The sequence below is a fragment of the Tupaia chinensis genome, unplaced genomic scaffold, assembly GCF_000334495.1.
Source record: "Tupaia chinensis unplaced genomic scaffold, TupChi_1.0 Scaffold142716_1, whole genome shotgun sequence".
In the NCBI taxonomy this organism is placed as follows: Eukaryota; Metazoa; Chordata; class Mammalia; order Scandentia; family Tupaiidae; genus Tupaia; species Tupaia belangeri.
In genome coordinates, this window is record NW_006202562.1 from 7,254,106 (window position 1) to 7,261,569 (window position 7,464).

The window sequence follows — 7,464 nt, forward strand, 5'->3', positions numbered from 1 at the left end:
CGTGCGCCCAGGATGAGTTTTAAGCAGCCAGGTCTGGGACTTGAACTGCAGTTAACTACGTGGGAGTCCAGCGACATAACCATTATGCCCTCTGCTAGTCTCCTTTTCTTTTAGTATACATATGTCACAAGAGATTGAGAGTACACATGTGGGCATGATCGTGGGAGACAGAGCTAAGTGCCTTTGACAAGGTCTCGTCATACTGTGGTCCCCTTTCTCTAGCCCTCCAGCTCCTCAGGGTCTTGTGCATATTTCTCAGGCTGACCCGGAGATCTGAACCACGGCTGGCTACATGCCTGATGGCATAGCAGTTTAGTTTGCTACCAACTGTGTCACCAGGCTAGGCCAAGCTGCTCTCAGTTGTGTGAACTGCTTTGACATTTTTCTGAAATATTTAATACATCATTTTGAAATAATGTAGCAAGTCATTCATGTGGATAATTCCTTGAGAAGTTTAAACAGTCACATTAGTGGTGAAATCTCACATAAATAAGACTATCAGATTTTTTTTTTTACTTCTTCTCTAACTCTTTGGAACTCCTACTGACAAGCTTCAGATCTCTATTCCCTCCTTCCCCGAACCCCAAGGAGCCCCCTAACCTCACACAGGTGATATAAGAATCTCTGAAGCAAACATGGGCTCATCCTCCCCAGATGGGGATCACTTCAAGCAACACAAAGAAAACAAAGCCTAAAGATTTGTATATTTGGGGAAGCAGCAGTTAGCATAATGGCTATGTCGCTGGACTCCCACGTAGTCAGTCGACCGCGATTCGCGTCCCGGACCCGGTGGCTTAAAACTCAAGCTGGGCGTGTGTGCGTGCGTGCCCAAGATCCCGAGAGGAGAATGGAGGAGAAGGGATTGTGGCATGACCATCTCCCCTGAGCAGTGATTTCTTGCTTTCTGTCTCTATGTCTCTCTCTGTCTGTCTGGCGAGCGCACGCGCCCTATAGCGAAAATCCTCTCCCCCCCCCCCAAAAAAAAGATTTGAATATTCATATCGAGCAACCATGCTTAAAGGTTAATAAATGTAAAAGGATGAGAAAACTGAGAACGAGATAAAGGCAACCAGCTATTTCTCAATTCCCAGTGCCATTTAATTAGTTATTCAACTGCAATTTCCCAAGGACTGAGAAATTGGTACAACCGCAGCTCTGGCTCAGATATTAAATTTCCTCCCACCATCTCCATCTTCTGGAGAAAATCCAGTCATTTCATAATTACCCTAGAACAAGTCGGTATTGTAGGGGGATCCATGGGAAATTGCCTATTCCGTTTTCTTGTGAACCCCCTGGTGTGTTCTTATGCTAGTAAAAGATGTTCATTATTGTAAAAATAAAACTTAAAAAAAAAAAAAGACATTTTACAGCTTAAAAGGCAATGTTCTCCAGAGCACGGGCACTGCAGTAATTTGACAGAGGTCTCATGCTGTCACAATTAGTATGACTGAGTGATTTTCCAATTTGCGGAATGTCTTGGGAAGAAAGAAGGAAAGAAAAACCCAAACACTCCACTCAAAAATAATCACAAGGAGCACATTTCCATACCTGCTGTCCTATTAGGTCTCAGTTGTCCAGAGGCCTGGTCTGTCCCAGGCAAGTGTCATCTGGGCCATCTGGGGCAAAAGAGTCTCCTCTTCTGCCCTCTAGTGGTCTATACAGATCAGTGCAGAAGACCCCTCTGGGCACCGCTCTAAGGGTTATCTGCGGCTTGCGTGGATTCACACAAGCCTCCTTTCAGTAAGTATTCATTGTTGTATCCCCATAGTTGAGCATAGTGCCTGGGGCAGAGTATAAGCTCAATAAATATATCTTGAATTAATTTAAAAACTCAAGTATCTGATGCCCGCATACAAGGAGATCAGAGGAGAGTCTGTTGGTACGGTCAGGGCTGTGTTGCCAACTTCCTTTGTCAGCAAATCACTGAGCTTTATCTCTACTATTCCCCCTCTGCTTTCCAAAGATCATATTTTCCAGACTTGGGGACAAGAGCTGCTTCTCTCCCACTATTCCTAATGCAATGTCCCCCCACCCCCACCCCCAGCCTGGGCTGCTCCAGCTGTCCCCTGAGATGTCTCCCTACCCTGTGCAACATCCCATTGGCCAAACTCAGTTCCAGGCTACCTCGAGTTTCAGAGCTTTAAAAGCCCTTAATCAAGGGGACGGTTCTGTCACTTCACTAGGTATTTTGGTACAGTCCAGTACCCCCTCCCTTTTGTTACATACACCCTTTGTTTAGGTGGGAGAACTAATCTGCATCAAGCTAAAATCTACCTGTCCCTCCACCCCCAGGACTTGGACTAAGCTTGAGCACTTAACGGTCCATTAGCAGGAAAATGCCCAGCACATTGCTATAAATTGAATAGTACTAAATGGCTTTTACTGAACACTCTAAATGCCAGGGGCTTGGAAGTCGGTTTAGCAGCTCAGTGGTGGCCCCACTCCGGTTCTCTGCATCTGCTCCTGACTCTGGAAGGGCAGCTGCGTCCTCAGCAACGCATCCTCAAATACCGTTTCCAAAGGGGAAGAGTGGGGAGATGGCTGCTCACATGGTCCTCCATTACAAGGAAAGAACATTTCTCAGAGCCCTCCAGAAGGCTTCTGTTTATATCCTGTTATCTAGGGTAGTTTAGAAGCATATTCTCAGCATGAAGGCTGAGCCTATCCCCCCAAGGGCAAAAATTTCCTCCCAAGTGAATAGAATTGTGATTCTTTTAGCAGGAATATGGAGAAATAGTTTTGCATAGCTAAATAACTACATCTGTCATGTTCAACTAAAAGTGCCTGCACTAAAATCATCTCACAAAACAGGAAGTCCAGCAGTAGCCAGCTTCAGGGCCAGATAGTTCACCAGCTAAATGGTGTGGCTTCTCTGTGATTCCCTCAACTCTGCCCTCTTGGTTGCCAGGTGACTGATACTACATCCTAACGTACATGGTACAAATACCGGTATAGGGGCGTTCCTCTTCCATGCCACTTTTAATACAGAGGAAAATCCTTCCCATTAACTCTTAGCTACTTCCCTTTTGGTTTCATTGGTGAAGATTGGTCGCATGTCCATGTCTTAGCTAAAAGAGTATCTGGCATGGTGGTTAGGGAGCTGCACTCCTACATGATCAACTGTGGTTCAAGTCCTGGACCTGGTAGACTCCCACATGAGCAATTGTGGTTCAAGTCCTGGACCTGGTGGTTTGAAAATCATGCTGGGCCCATGTGTGTGCCCAAAAGCCAAGAGGAGAATGGAGAAGAAGGGATTGCAGTGTGGTCATCGCCCCTGAGGGTTAATTTCTTACTCTTTCTCTGTCTCTGTTTCTGTCTCTGGCAAGTACATGTATCCTATGGCAAAATATATTTTTTTCCTTTTTTTAATAGATAAAAACTTCTTTTTCTAAATTAATTAATTAATTTTAATTTGACCATAGAGGGAGAGAGAGAGAGAGAAAGTTAGAAAGTGAGCAGCCAGGTCTGGGACACGAACCATGGTCAGTCACATGGGAGTCCAGTACCCTTAGCCACCATGCCACCTGCCAGCCCCCAAAATATCTTTAAAAAAAAATAGTATCTGGGAAAGTGGATATCTGACCTTTTCCCTGAAGAAGGAATATGTCACCAGCAAGGAAGAAAGTTGAAGGATGGCTGTTGGATAGGGATGGAAGAAATAATAAAGCTACTGTGACTATATAAATATTCAGAAATGGGAATTATTTGTGAAGCTCTGACAGTGAGAGAGATTCATGAAAGAGCCACTGTGAGTCATGTAATCCCTGGATGGGACACAAAACCAACCCTCTGCTACATTATTAAACTTTATGGATGATGCACAGATCATCCTGTTCAAGCCACATCAAGCCATTGGTTCTTATTCCTTGAAAGACACCAGCTCCTTGCCGTTGATCTCCATGCCAACATCTTGGCCTGTTTTTCTTGCTGAAGAAGGCTGAAACAAGTCAGGATGCCTACAAGAGCAAATCACCAGATAACCCCCTGTAGATGGATCTAGGAATCACATATGCAGGCTGGGCGTGCATGACTGAGCTAGGGAATAAGATGAATAGGCCAGAGCAGTGGGTGGATTTGACCCTATCTCTGGAAGTTTTATTAAGAATCATTGCTCAGATGGCCCCACCAGGTCATTGAGGTTGATTGCATCATCCTGAGGATAATGAACTATATCTTCCCAGAGTGATGTGGTAGGTTTTACCGGTAAGAAGCCACAGTGTATTTAACATCTCTATTTCTTTATGTTCAGATTCTTCTATGAGGCTCAGACCTTAGATATGCACCTACGTTGCCTATGTCGGTTGCTGGGGTCTGGCAGACCTGGGGGCAGTGTGGGAGACCAGAGGAACACAGTAACATTCACTGGAACCTCACTGCGATATGGCCTGCAGTATCATATTTATTCCCTACAACCCTGGGAACAGGCACTCTAGGAAAGTTCAATCTCCGTAAGGGTTTTCAGTTTACCCAAAGTCACACTCTGGGACTAGCAAAGCCTGGCCCCAGGCCCATCCTCCTTCTCCTTGCTTATTTTATGTAAATTGGCTGAGAATTGCTGCAAATCAGATGTCTTCCAAATTTATCCATAATCAGCTACCTCAGGTGTGGTTCTCAAGAGTCAAGAAGTCAAATTAAATAATGTTCCCTGCTTCCAAGGCACTAATTTTGTGTCACAGAGGAATGAGTCTGCCTTAATGCAGTAGCACTTTAAATAGTAAAATTAAGGTGTAAATAATCCCAGAAAGGCCAAAGGGCATCCTGCATCCCCACCAAGATGGGAAAACATTTTCTTTTTTAGAGAAGTTTTTGCTATAGGGTGCATGCACTCGCCAGAAAGACACAGAGAGACAGAGAGACAGAAAGTGAGTAATTACCCCTCCCCAAGAGGGATGGCCATGCCACAATCCCTTCTCCTCCATTCTCCTCTTGGGATCTTGGGCATGCATGCACAGGGTGTGAGTTTAAGCCACCGGGTCTGGGACTCAGACTGCGGTTGACTACATGGGAGTCCAGCGACATAGCCATTACTTTAACTGCTGGTCCCGCTGAGTTTAGCTTTTTGACATTGAAATTGCACGAGGTAGAATAGTCAAATTAAATAATGTTCCCTGCTTCCAAGGCACTAATTTTGTGTCACAGAGGAATGAGTCTGCCTTAATGCAGTAGCACTTTAAATAGTAAAATTAAGGTGTAAATAATCCCAGAAAGGCCAAAGGGCATCCTGCATCCCCACCAAGATGGGAAAACATTTTCTTTTTTAGAGAAGTTTTTGCTATAGGGTGCATGCACTCGCCAGAAAGACACAGAGAGACAGAGAGACAGAAAGTGAGTAATTACCCCTCCCCAAGAGGGATGGCCATGCCACAATCCCTTCTCCTCCATTCTCCTCTTGGGATCTTGGGCATGCATGCACAGGGTGTGAGTTTAAGCCACCGGGTCTGGGACTCAGACTGCGGTTGACTACATGGGAGTCCAGCAACACAGCCGTTATGCCAACTGCTGGTCCCAAGATGGGAAAGATTTTCAGGAACTCTCTGTGTTGAAAGAGGGAGAATAAGCAGCCATAAGACAATGCAAAAACACCAGCAACTCAGTGATGACTTCTCTACAGTTCTCTGCATTTTCTTATGATCCTAAGAGGCGAGCGGCATCCTCAGCAATGTCTCCTGCAACTGTTTTCAAAGAAGTAGAGGGGGCCAGAACTTTACACGATGGAGCTGAAGATCTCAGAACAGGAGCTTTACAGTTAGGGACTTCATGAACCAGTGTGTGAATCTCTGTCCCTCTTCACCTGGCTGTCCCCTGGTAAGTTGGCATATATGAGCAGCATCAGTGAGGTCCTTCATCCTCTGGCTTCCACCAGGCTATGGCTATTGCTAAATATGGCAGAAGTCAGCTAGCTGGTGGCAAGTCGATGACACTGGACCCTCTCATCATAAACAGAAAAGTGCTTTGTCCTCACAGGGACATGCACGTATGGCAGGGATGTGCCTGCCTTACTGACAGCATATCTTCCAGATTGACTGTTCTTGGACTTAGAAAATGTATTATATGACATATTTTGCCATTCTGAAGGCTGTTAATTCAAACTTATTACTGTGTCTTTTGCCATGCAAAAACTTCTTAAGTTTGATGTAATCCCACTTGTCTATTATTGACTCTGCTTTGGGGTCTTATTTAGGAAGTCTTTGCCTACCACAATGTCTCCCAGAGTTTCCCCAGTATTTTCTAGGAGCATCAGATAAGGGGCTGATAACCAGAATACACAAGGAACTCAAGCAGATGTCCTGACAAAGATGATCAAACCTATTCAAAGATGGGAGAATGGGTTGAAAAAAACACTAAGGATGACATAAGAATAGCCAAAAGGCGTATGAAAAAATGCTCAACATCCCTCATTGTAAGAGAAATGCAGATCAAAACAACAATGCGATACCACCTAACCCCAGTCAGAATTATTAATAAAACAAAAAATGATAAGTGCTGGCAGGGGTGTGGTGAAAGGGGTACTCTCTTACACAGCTCGTGGGAATGTAAATTGGTCCAGCCACTGTGGAGAATAATTTAGAGGTTCCTCAAAAATCTACAAATAGAACTTCCATATGATCCAACAATACCACTCCTTGGTATCTATCCAAAGGACAGAAGAATGTTTAATTGGAAAAGTGCTTGCACAGCCATATTTATTGCAGCATTATTCACAATTGCTAAGACATGGAACCAACCCAAATGCCCACAAAAAGATGAATGGATTGAAAAACTGCGGCACATATACTTTATGGAGTACTACTCAGCCATAAAAAAAAACAAGACCCTGGCTTCTGTCAGAAAGTAGATGAATGAGGAATATTTACTGCTGAGTGAAGCAAGCCAGGCTATGAAGGAGAGACATTGTATGTGTCCACTTAATATACCAAGTGTCTGCATTCTATGACCGAAACTGAATGAATAAAGGATAGAAACACAGTAAATGGTTGTGAATACCAGATATAGAGTGGAAAGAATGTAGGTGAAGGAATAGAATCTGAGGAAGGACATTAAGGAGAAAATGCATAGCATTAATGGGACAAAGAAAAGGGGTATTATCTGTTGTAGATAACTTTATAGTATTATCAATTGGACTGGGGAGAAATGCACACATGTTGGAATATTCACTTTGCAAGCTAATTAATGTGATCAAATGTATAAAAGAATTTGAAATAAAATTTTTAAAATATATACAAAAAAAGAAAGAAAATGCATTATCTAGATAGGAATTAATTTTAATATATGAAATTTAATATAATTATTATATTATAGTAATAATAATATATTGTATATAATATATAATGTATAATACAATATTATTAGTATAATATATAATGTAATACTATACCAATTAATATTATAATAACATATAATATTGTATTATATATAATATACATCCACATGTTAATAATAAATATTATATGTGATTTATAATAT